This window comes from Staurois parvus, unplaced genomic scaffold (genome assembly GCF_062004578.1).
Source record: "Staurois parvus isolate SC_StPar_1 unplaced genomic scaffold, SC_StPar_1.0 ptg000027l, whole genome shotgun sequence".
NCBI lineage: Eukaryota > Metazoa > Chordata > Amphibia > Anura > Ranidae > Staurois > Staurois parvus.
Genome location: NW_028317823.1, coordinates 6,522,609 through 6,535,349, shown reverse-complemented (window position 1 = coordinate 6,535,349; position 12,741 = coordinate 6,522,609). Strand labels below are relative to the sequence as shown.

Below are 12,741 nucleotides of genomic sequence, written 5' to 3'. Positions count from 1 at the left end.
CACCACAAACCAAAAACACTATTTAATTCATTTTTAATATTCAAAGCAAACTCACCCATCCATGTCTTCATGCCTTTGTTTTCATGAGAAATCACTTTGAAAAACATCCCCCTAGCGCTTCTGGACGTTGCCATCTGCATTAAGGGCAGATGATTCATGTAGCATATACTTCCTAGAATCCATCTGCCCTTAGCTCAGGCGTGCAGGCAAGAGGGTGTGCTTAGCTGAGAGAACCCCTCCCACCCTCCTGAAGACTCCTGGGATGTATGACATCATTTGTAACTAAAGAAATGTAAGAAAAAAAGTTTAAAACAAGTGAATATGATATACCTTCCTATCTATTTACTAATGCTAGCAGCACAAGAATTAAAGATATTTATATATATATATATATATATATATATAAAATATATAATACCCCCGCGCTATTAGAAAAAAATATATATAATAAGCAGCCAGCAATTGGGTGTCACAACACTGGCACCAAATACAGTCAGAGAATTACAGATATAAAAAAGTGCAGCGCTATAAATACCTCATCCGCATAAATATATATTATATGCAAAATATCTCACATCACATCTACTAGGAAGAATTATATATAGTGCTGTGATTGCTCTCAATAATAATAAGTGAAAAAAAAACACGCAATCTTCATGCAAGTGCTCCCAGTTGGATAATGAATCCACAGTGACAGGGGTGCCCCCTCACCTTCCTGCCCAGGCCCCTCAGGACCACTGAGCCAGATAAATGCCTGATGAAGGATATCCTGATGAAGTCACGTGTAACCAATCGTGACGTAACGCGTAGATACGCCAGTGGGAGGAGCCTAACGGACTGCGTGGTGACGTCATATCCGGCGTCGGCGCCATCTTGGTGCACCTTGTGAGGATCCACACAGATAGTACACCAATGGTGTGGTGAAATGTGATTATTGAGCTGCACAAATGTGAGTAGTACTTTGGAGTGTGGCTTTTATTAAAAGTATGCAGTTTTACACTATGTTGGATCTTTTTGCCTTATGTGGGACATGTATGGAGAGGTGTTCATACTAATATCCGGAGGTATTCGTTGGATATATACTTATCAGAGGAGAAGGTACCACTGTTATTGCTGAGGAGGTTCCCACGGTGTCTTGGGAGGATAACAAAAGAGGCATTTATCTGGCTCAGTGGTCCTGAGGGGCCTGGGCAGGAAGGTGAAGGGGCACCCCTGTCACTGTGGATTCATTATCCAACTGCGAGCACTTGCATGAAGATTTCCGTGTGTTTTTTTCACTTATTATTATTGAGAGCAATCACAGCACTATATATAATTCTTCCTAGTAGATGTGATGTGAAATATTTTGCATATAATATATATTTATGCGGATGAAGAATTAAAGATAGCCAATAGAGATGAGCGAATTATTCAAAAATTCGGTTCGGCTGATTCGCCGAATTCGCCGATTAAATTCGCTTCGTGCCGAATATATTCGCTGCGAATTTAACTTATAAAAAGGGTGTTTCTAGGCTTCAGAGAGCCTTTATATTAGTGCAGAACACTGTACCTTTAATTTAAATGCCCTTGGAGTCTGCTGGGGAAGAGAAATAATACTGTCAGTCAGTATGACATGCAGATGAGTGCCGTCGATCTTAGAATCACCGCACACTTCACTCATTTGGGCAGTCACGGGGCCAAATCAGAGTGTGGAGCCACAGTGTGGCGGTGGAGGCAGCAGCAATGGGAGGCCATACAGCACCCTATGACAAAATGGAACCCACCAGCAGTGTGAGGAGACCTGAAAGTGGCACATGGCAGAGTGTGGCGATGAAGACAGCAGCAATGGGAGGCCGTACAGGGACCCATGACACACTCTGGACCTGGCAGCAGCATGAGGAGGCGGTACAGGGGCCCATGGCAGATTACGGGCCTGGCAGCAGCATGAGGAGTCGGTACGGGGGCCCATGGCAGATTACGGGCCTGGCAGCAGCATGAGGAGGCGGTACAGGGGCCCATGGCAGAGTGGCGGAGCGTAAGCAGCTAAAATTGAAGGCCATACAGAGGCCTATGTTAAAAAGTCCCCCCAGCAGCAGTGTGGGGAGACGACTATCAAGAGTCCAATGGCAGAGTGGCGGAGCAGAAGCAGCTTCAATTGAAGGCCATACACAGGCCTAGGTTAAAAAGCGGAAGCCGTCAGCAGCGTGAGCAGACGACAGAGACACATGGCGCAGGGTGGCGGTGGATGCAGCAGTATTCGGAAGCCAAACACAGGCCTCGGTTAAAAAGCGGAAGCCGTCAGCAGCGTGAGCAGACGACAGAGGCACATGGCGCAGGGTGGCGGTGGAGGCAGCAGCAATGGAAGGCCATACAGCACCCTATCACAAAATGGAACCCACCAACAGTGTAAGGAGACCTGAAAGTGGCACATGGCGCAGGGTGGCGGTGGAGGCAGCAGTATTCGGAAGACATACACAGGACTAGTTTAAAAAGCGGAAGCCATCAGCAGCGTGAGCAGACGACAGAGGCACATGGCGCAGGGTGGCGGTGGATGCAGCAGTATTCGGAAGCCAAACACAGGCCTCGGTTAAAAAGCGGAAGCCGTCAGCAGCGTGAGCAGACGACAGAGGCACATGGCGCAGGGTGGCGGTGGAGGCAGCAGCAATGGAAGGCCATACAGCACCCTATCACAAAATGGAACCCACCAACAGTGTAAGGAGACCTGAAAGTGGCACATGGCGCAGGGTGGCGGTGGAGGCAGCAGTATTCGGAAGCCATACACAGGCCTAGGTTAAAAAGCGGAAGCCGTCAGCAGCGTGAGCAGACGACAGAGACACATGGCGCAGGGTGGCGGTGGATGCAGCAGTATTCGGAAGCCAAACACAGGCCTCGGTTAAAAAGCGGAAGCCGTCAGCAGCGTGAGCAGACGACAGAGGCACATAGCGCAGGGTGGCGGTGGAGGCAGCAGTATTCGGAAGCCATACACAGGCCTAGGTTTAAAACTGGAACCCAGCAGCGTGAGCAGACGACAAAGACGCACATGGCAGAGGATGGATCTGGCAGCAGTATGAGAAGGCAGTGCAGGGGCCCGTGGCACAGTGTGGTGATGGGGGCTACAGCAACTGGATGCCAGAAAGTGGCCGATAGGGCTATATACTGCATGACTACATAGGTGGTTTTTATAGTACTTTATTTTGGCCTCCCTCTCAGCAGGTGTGAAAAAGGCCACCATTTTTGAACGGTAGCGAGGGTCCAACAAGGTGGACAGCCAAAAGTCATCCCTCTGTCTGATGGTTATTATTCGGCTGTCGCTACGCAAGCAACCGAGCATGCTATGGGCCATTTGTGCCAAGGAATGCGAGGGACTCCCTGCCTCCATCTCCACAGCATACTGCCACGGTGCGTCTGGGTCCTCTGTCTCCTCTTCCTCCTCCTCTACCAGATGCTCCTGCTCCTCCACTCCTGTCCGCTGAGTGGAAAAACCACCCATTTCACTCAATAATTCCTGAGCACCAATGTCCTCCTCTACCTCTGTTAGGAATGGACTGGCCAGCAATGGTGGGACTCACCTGCCTTTTGATCTGCAGTACCAGGGCTGGCCAGCGGGTGCTCCCAGCAATCAGAGACTCAACCTTTCAGCCAGCTAACACCTGGAACTGATGATGCTGGGGTATTTAAGGGATGGCCAGACCCACAGACTCTGCCTTGGTGTTGTGTTTGTCCTGGGCCCTGTATCTGTCCTGCATCCTGTTTCTGTTCCTTTGCTGACTTCTCCTGCTCTGATCCTGGCTTGTGACCCTGACCATCCCTCTGTCTGACCCTCTGTACTACGCTGCTTGCTACCTGTTCTGATCCCTGGCTTGTGACCCGGACCATCCCTCTGCCTGACCCTCTGTACTATGCTGCTTGCTACCGGCTGAACCTGGCCTGTGACCCCGACCATTCTCCGCTTGCTCCCCCTGTACCTACCTGCCCAATTGATATTGACCCGGCCTGCCTGACGACGCTTGCTTGTATGTACTGTTATCTGTGGGTGGTTTGGTTTGGTTTGTTTGCACTGTATTATGTTTAGTATTGCACTGCGTTTATGTTTGTACTGTTAGTGTTAATAAATTATATTGTTTATAACATATCTGAGGTCTGCGTTTCCCTGCTTCAGTCACACACCTCTGGTCATACCTGGGAGCCCTGACATTACACCAAGGCCAATCCTGACCAGAAGTGGCTGCACAGGGAAGCCATCTTGGCTTGTTGATGGGAAGGATGGATCTTGAGGAGGTTGAGTATTTATATCTGCTAGTGTTTGATGACAGGGAGTATGCTTATCAAACTCTGAAGGAGTATACCCGGGATGAATTGCTAGAATGTATACGGCTCGCTCATGTTCTAGTAGATCAGGGCACAGTGTTCTCTGAGGTGCAGCCATTGATTGAGGTTTGTGCAGAGTTGGTTTCATCTGGTTCCCCCGAATGCAGGGATGAATTTTTGCCACCATTTAGTGCAGACCAGGTAGAGTCCCTGGTGTGGTTATTAGAGGATGATGTGGGTTACTTTCTGGAGCGTTATTCCACATGTTCACCACAGACACTGAGAGATTGTATAAACGCAGTGCAGTCATTGACCAGACAGGCTTTGTGTAAGCTCAGCTTTGTTCAACCCCTACTGCAGACATGGACAGATTTGTTGCACCCAGCCTCAGTCAGCTTACAAAGACCCAGTCCTGCTTCTAACTCTACTCCTGTATTCCCAACAGCTCCTCCAGTTACAGCCCAGTATACTTGGCTATCTACCGCATGTCAGTACCCTGTTCCCACTCGCTGCACCTATCCTGCCTTTAACCCTGTAAAAAAGCCCTCTGTAGCAACTGCTCCCTCTCCTGTTCCATCCTCCAGTTCTCTGTCTCCAGCTGCTCCATTCGTTTGCAGACCTGCGTTTACTTGCAGTGCTCCAGTAGTTAAAACCAGAAAAAAGCGAAAATTCTTTCCAACCAATACCATCCTGCCAGTATCCAAACCGGTGAGCCTGCCTTCCGTGGTTCAGACTGATGCCTGTACGCAGCCTGATGCCTCTACTCGGCCTGAAGCCTCTACGCGGCCTGAAGCCTCTCCTCGGCCTGAAGCCTCTCCTCGGCCTGAAGCCTGTACTCGGCCTGATGCCTCTACTCGGCCTGAAGCCTCTACGCGGCCTGAAGCCTCTCCTCAGCCTGAAGCCTCTACGCGGCCTGAAGCCTCTACGCGGCCTGAAGCCTCTACTCGGCCTGATGCCTCTACTCGGCCTGATGCCTCTACTCGGCCTGAAGCCTCTACTCGGCCTAATGCCTCTACCCAGCATGATGAACTGATCCAGCCTGACGATCCTATTAGGCCAGTTGACTCTATGCCCGCTGTTGATCCAGATGATCCGGTACCTGATCCGGTGCCCGCTGTCGTGCCAATTGACTCAGAGCCCGCTGTCGTACCTGGTGACTCGGTGCCCACTGCCTTGCCAGATGACGCGGTGCCCGCTGGCAAGCCAAATGACCTGATGCCTGGTGACCTAGTGTCCGCTGTCATACCTGATGACCCGATGCCCGCTGTCGAGCCAGACAATCCGGTACCTGATGACCCGGTGCCCACTGTCGTGCCTGTTGACTCGGAGACCACTGCCTTGCCAGATGACGCGGTGCCCGCTGTCGAGCCAAATGACCTGATGCCTGGTGACCCGATGCCCGCTGTCCAGTCAGACGATCCAATGTCTGACCCAGTGCCCGCGGTCATACCAGTTGACTCGGAGCCCACTGCCTTGCCAGATGACGCGGTGCCCGCGGTCGAGCCAAATGACCTGATGCCTGGTGACCCGATGCCCGCTGTCCAGCCAGACGATTCAATGTCTGCCCCGGTGCCCGCGGTCATGCCAGTTGACTCGGAGCCCACTGCCTTGCCAGATGACGCGGTGCTCGCTGTCGAGCCAAATGACTTGATGCCTGGTGACCCGATGCCCGCTGTCCGGTCAGACGATCCAATGTCTGACCCAGTGCCCGCGGTCATACCAGTTGACTCGGAGCCCACTGTCGTGCCTGGTGTCTCGGTGCCCGCCGCTCCGCCTGGGGGCCCGAGACCTGTTGCTCCGCTTGGGGGTCCAGCGCCCGCCGCTCCGCCTGGGGATCCGGCGCCCGCCGCCCCGCCTGGGGGCCTGAGACCTGTCGCTCCGCCTGGGGGTCCGGCACCTGCCACTCCGCTTGAGGGCCCGAGACCTGTCGCTCCTCCTGGGGGTCCGGTGCCCGCCGCTCCGCCTGAGGGCCCGAGACCTGTCGCTCCATCTGGGGGTCCGGCGCCCGCCGCTCCGCCTGAGGGCCCGAGACCTGTCGCTCCTCCTGGGGGTCCGGCGCCCGCCGCTCCGCCTGAGGGCCCGAGACCTGTCGCTCCGCCTGGGGGTCCGGCGCCTGCCGCTCCGCCTGAGGGCCCGAGACCTGTCGCTCCGCCTGAGGGCCCGAGACCTGTCGCTCCGCCTGGGGGTCCGGCGCCCGCTGCTCCGCCTGAGGGCCCGAGACCTGTCGCTCCGCCTGGGGGTCCGGCGCCTGCCGCTCCGCCTGAGGGCCCGAGACCTGTCGCTCCACCTGGGGGTCCGGCGCCCGCCGCTCCGCCTGAGGGCCCGAGACCTGTCGCTCCATCTGGAGGTCCGGCGCCCGCCGCTCCGCCTGGGGGCACGATGCCTGTCGCCCCGCCTGGGGGCACGATGCCCGTCGCCCCGCCTGGGGGCCCGGTGCCTGCCGCCCCGCCCGGGGGCCCGGTGCCTGCCGCCCCGCCCGGGGGCCCGGTGCCTGCTGCTTCGCCTGGTAATCCGATGTGCCTCTGCCCGGAGTCCTGCCCGATGTGCCTCTGCCCGGAGTCCTGCCCGATGTGCCTCTGCCCGGAGTCCTGCCCGATGTGCCTCTGCCCGGAGTCCTGCCCGATGTGCCTCTGCCCGATGTGCCTCTGCCCGGAGTCCTACCCGATGTGCCTCTGCCCGGTGTGCCTCTGCCCGGTGTGCCTCTGCCCGATGTGCCTCTGCCCGGAGTCCTGCCTGATGTGCCTCTGCCTGATGTGCCTCTGCCCGGTGTGCCTCTGCCCGGTGTGCCTCTGCCCGGTGTGCCTCTGCTCGATGTGCCGCTGCCCGGAGTCCAGCCCGGTGTGCCGCTGCCCGGAGTCCAGCCCGGTGTGCCGCTGCCCGGAGTCCAGCCCGGTGTGCCAGTCTTTGATATCCCGCCAGTTACCAGACCCGGGCGGTGGAACATTTTGCCCAGCTAGGACTGTTTGGAGCGTCCTGAGGCCGCTCCTTGGGGGGGGAGTACTGGAACTGATGATGCTGGGGTATTTAAGGGATGGCCAGACCCACAGACTCTGCCTTGGTGTTGTGTTTGTCCTGGGCCCTGTATCTGTCCTGCATCCTGTTTCTGTTCCTTTGCTGACTTCTCCTGCTCTGATCCTGGCTTGTGACCCTGACCATCCCTCTGTCTGACCCTCTGTACTACGCTGCTTGCTACCGGCTGAACCTGGCCTGTGACCCCGACCATTCTCCGCTTGCTCCCCCTGTACCTACCTGCCCAATTGATATTGACCCGGCCTGCCTGACGACGCTTGCTTGTATGTACTGTTATCTGTGGGTGGTTTGGTTTGTTTGCACTGTATTATGTTTAGTATTGCACTGCGTTTATGTTTGTACTGTTAGTGTTAATAAATTATATTGTTTATAACATATCTGAGGTCTGCGTTTCCCTGCTTCAGTCACACACCTCTGGTCATACCTGGGAGCCCTGACAACCTCCTCCTCTTCTTCCTGTCCTGCCCCCACAGGGGTCATGTGGCGTTGAGATCTGTGCGCCACGTCTACCGCACCCTGACCAGCCATTGTTAACAGCATTTGTTCCAGGACGTGCAACAGAGGAATGACGTCGTTCATCCCATAGTCCTGCCGACTCACGAATAGCGTGGCCTCCTCAAAGGGCCTGAGCAAGCGGCAGGTGTCACGCATGAGCTGCCAATGGCTGACATCTAAGTTACACAGGGGAGTACCTTTATCCGCTTGTAACATCAGGAAATCGGTGATGGCCTTTCGCTGTTCGTAAAGGCGGTCTAACATATGTAGGGTTGAATTCCACCTTGTTGCAACGTTGCAGATCAGGCGATGCTGTGGAATTCCGTTCTGCCGCTGCAGCTCAAGGAGGGTGTGCTTTGCGGTGTAGGAATGGCTGAAATGCATGCAAAGTTTACGTGACATTTTAAGGATGTCTTGCAGTTGGATGGTGGATTTTAGGAACCGCTTGACAACCAGATTGAACACGTGAGCCATGCATGGCGCATGGCACAACCTTCCTTGACGCAGAGCAGACACCATGTTCTTTCCGTTGTCGGTCAACATGGTTCCGATTTTCAGTTTGCGCGGAGACAGCCATCTGTCGATTTCTCTGTTCATTACACTCAGAAGTTCCTCCCCTGTGTGACTACGTTCGCCAAGGCATACCAGGTGCAGCACAGCGTGACACCGTTGCGCCCTGCACATGTGATATGCCGGTCGGGTAATGGGACTTGGCACGGGGGTGGCGGCTGAGGACACGGCGGAAGAAGAGGTGGTAGAGGCGGACATCTTTGCTGGACCAAGGACGTGCAAACGTGGAGGCAAAAGCGACGTGACCTGTCCAAGTTGCTGGTGCGGCTGTGCCGGCACCACGTTCACCCAGTGGGCCGTAAATGACATGTACTGTCCCTGACCGTAGTTACAGCTCCACACGTCGGCGCTGCCGTGCACTTTGGCAGAGACCGACATGCTCAAAGACTGGCCCACCATCTCTTCTACATGTGAATGCAGGGCTGGCACTGCCTTTTTGGCGAAGAAATGCCGGCTTGGCACTCTCCACCGCGGCTCGGCACAAGCCATCATTTCTCGGAAAGGTGCTGAGTCCACCACTTGGAAAGGGAGGGACTGCAGCACCAGCAACTTGGACAGGAGGACGTTCAGCTTCTGCACCGTCGGGTGCGTGCTCGCAAACTGTTGTCTCTTGGAAAGGGATTCCAAGAAAGACTGCTGACGGAATCCGTGAAGAGGAGTAGCAGGAGAAGGAGCATCTGAACGAGCGGAAGATGCCAACGAGCGACAACTCCCCTCAGCAGAGGTGTTGGAGCCTTGACTGGCTGATAGAGGGCGATTGACGTCGGGTGACGGAGCAAGTAACGGAGCGGGTGATGGAGCGGGGGCTGGGGCAGGCAGAACCGCCGTATCTTTATCACGGTTTTCCCAGGCCACCGAATGGCGACGCTGCATATGCTGACGCAACGCTGTAGTCCCAACATTGGCCCCCTGGCCACGCTTGACTTTCTGGCCACATAGTCGACATACGGCTACGTTTACTTCCTCGGGCGGCTTGACGAAAAATTGCCACACCGCCGAGTAGGAAACTTTGCCCCCGCTACTCCTCACTGGCTGACTGCTACTTCCTCCGTGCACACCGGCACCACTACTGGCCGTGGTGGTACGCTGCAGTGGAGCTGGTGCTCTACTCCATGGCCGTTTGGCTCCACTGACACTGCTGCGACCCTGCTGCCTCCTGGGCAACCCACCGACTGTTTTGCTCGCTGGCAAGCTGGCACCCTCTTCTCCTGATGATGCGGAAGCAATAGCCTGATGACGACGAGGCTGCCAAGTGCGATCAGCCTCATCATCATCAATTAGGGTCTCCGCGTCACTACTAGCCCCCTCGGCTGCGTGTGGGTCAGAAGACAGACCTGTCTCTAGACCGGCTACCGAGCCACTCTCCTCGCCAGTACTTCTTCGCCTGGCTGCTGAAGAGGCGGATGTCTCCCCCCGTTCCTGACCGCCCTCTGTTAGCTCTTCCTCACTGTACAGTGGGGCTGAGCCCACAGCATGCGATACTTCGCTTGGTGAGGGAACACCAAAGGACAGGGGCAGGTCGAGGACACGTGATTTCAGTGGGCTTGCTCCCGGGCCATGCCAACTAACGGTTGTGTCTGACGTACCCACCGACCGTTGGCTGTAGGTGTCAGAGGTGACCTGGGAAGAGGAAGACGACCGAGTCAACCAATCGATGACGGCAGGGTTGTCGGTGGAGACACAACCGCTGGATGACACCGGGAGCACTGGCCTCTGGCTGCGACTAGTGCTGCCTCGACCCCTTCCTCTGCTGCCACGTCTGCTCGCTCCTGAAACATTGCCTCCTCTGCCACTCCTCTGCGTGTTGTCTGACATACTCTTTAATTCAATAAGTACCCCAAAAATAAAACCGGATTTAACTCTTTGAACGTACAATAGTGGTTGTGAAGCAGAAAGTCAGTTTATTTAGCACAATCGGTCAATTGCAGCTTGCCGTTGGCTGGAAACTGTACGTTTATGTCACTGGAATGCACTAATCACCCAAAAAATATTACCGCCACCCGGCGTGTAAATGGATCTAACTCTTTGAACGTACAATAGTGGTTGTGAAGCAGAAAGTCAGTTTATTGTACACAATCGGTCAATTGCAGCTTGCCGTTGGCTGGAAACTGTACGCTTCTGTCACTGGAATGCACTAATCACCCAAAAAATATTACCGCCAGCCGGCGTGTAAATGGATCTAACTCTTTGAACGTACAATAGTGGTTGTGAAGCAGAAAGTCAGTTTATTTAGCACAATCGGTCAATTGCAGCTTGCCGTTGGCTGGAAACTGTACGTTTATGTCACTGGAATGCACTAATCACCCAAAAAATATTACCGCCACCCGGCGTGTATATGGATTTAACTCTTTGAACGTACAATAGTGGTTGTGAAGCAGAAAGTCAGTTTATTTAGCACAATCGGTCAATTGCAGCTTGCCGTTGGCTGGAAACTGTACGTTTATGTCACTGGAATGCACTAATCACCCAAAAAATATTACCGGCACCCGGCATGTATATGGATTTAACTCTTTGAACGTACAATAGTGGTTGTGAAGCAGAAAGTCAGTTTATTTAGCACAATCGGTCAATTGCAGCTTGCCGTTGGCTGGAAACTGTACGTTTATGTCACTGGAATGCACTAATCACCCAAAAAATATTACCGGCACCCGGCATGTATATGGATTTAACTCTTTGAACGTACAATAGTGGTTGTGAAGCAGAAAGTCAGTTTATTTAGCACAATCGGTCAATTGCAGCTTGCCGTTGGCTGGAAACTGTACGTTTAGGTCACTGGAATGCTCTAATCACCCAAAAAATATTACCGCCAGCCGGCGTGTAAATGGATTTAACTCTTTGAACGTACAATAGTGGTTGTGAAGCAGAAAGTCAGTTTATTTAGCACAATCGGTCAATTGCAGCTTGCCGTTGGCTGGAAACTGTACGTTTATGTCACTGGAATGCACTAATCATCCAAAAAATATTACCGCCAGCCGGCGTGTAAATGGATCTAACTCTTTGAACGTACAATAGTGGTTGTGAAGCAGAAAGTCAGTTTATTTAGCACAATCGGTCAATTGCAGCTTGCCGTTGGCTGGAAACTGTACGTTTATGTCACTGGAATGCACTAATCACCCAAAAAATATTACCGCCACCCGGCGTGTAAATGGATCTAACTCTTTGAACGTACAATAGTGGTTGTGAAGCAGAAAGTCAGTTTATTGTACACAATCGGTCAATTGCAGCTTGCTGTTGGCTGGAAACTGTACGTTTATGTCACTGGAATGCACTAATCACCCAAAAAATATTACCGCCACCCGGCGTGTATATGGATTTAACTCTTTGAATGTACAATAGTGGTTGTGAAGCAGAAAGTCAGTTTATTTAGCACAATCGGCAAACTGCAGCACCAACTGTGCACGACAGCCACCAAAAAAAAAAAAAAGGTGTATGTCACTTTAAATTTTTGATTCTTTGATAGCTGTGGCCCTAAGTAATGATTCTGTGTCCCTGAGTAACGATTCTGTGTCCCTGAGTAACGATTCTGTGTCCCTGAGTAACGATTCTGTGTCCCTGAGTAACAATTCTGTGGCCCTAAAGTCTCTGTGGCCCTAACTCTGTCCCTCAATACACAGAGGTCTGTCTCTCTTGAATGACCGGAGGCTAATGGAGAATTCTAAGATGGCCGCGATTTATAGCTCCACCATTACACAGTGCTGGCTGGCTGGCTGCTGATTGGCTAATGCGATCACATGTCATGATTCATGACTCATGAATGCATTATGGGTCAGCGCGCCTTGTCTGCGCGCCTTCCCAGAGATCCCCGCCCCATCTTCTCTGTCCATTTTCTCCTGTCGCCACACATGTCGCCGCCATTTTTGGGAAAATTCGATTCGTGCATCCGAAGTTTGCTAATCTTCGGATTCGTCGTGAATAGAATTTTTCCAAATCTTCGGAACGAATTCCACTTCGTCATGTTCGATTCGCTCATCTCTAATAGCCAATGTTGACAGAAAGAGTGAAGTTACGCTTTAAGTATGGTAGTGTATTCTATTGATATAAATAATTCACGGTAATTTGAATACTGCAAGCATGATGGTAGTATCTAAAGGAAACTGGCACAATTAATGCATTGAGAGGGGGCCAATGGAATCACCCAGGGCCCCTAGTTTAAAATTAATTCTGTCTTATTCTTTGGGAATATCACTCATTGCTTAGTGTGACCATATACAGCCCAATAAATGCAGAAGTGAAATGCTAGTTTTGGCTTTCAACTCGGACGATGCTGATATTGGATCAAGCAGAGCAGGGCTTCCCAACCCTTCACCTTGGAGGAACCATTGGCAAAGGGTTTGAGATCTCGGGGAACCCCTGAAATGA

General features: G+C 52.9%; 1 protein-coding gene across 1 annotated transcript in view; it reads right to left on the bottom strand.

The window, feature by feature from the left end:
* Positions 1–12,741, bottom strand: part of RAB38 (RAB38, member RAS oncogene family) — a 127,079-nt gene that overhangs the window by 71,158 nt on the left and 43,180 nt on the right. The window lies entirely within an intron of this gene.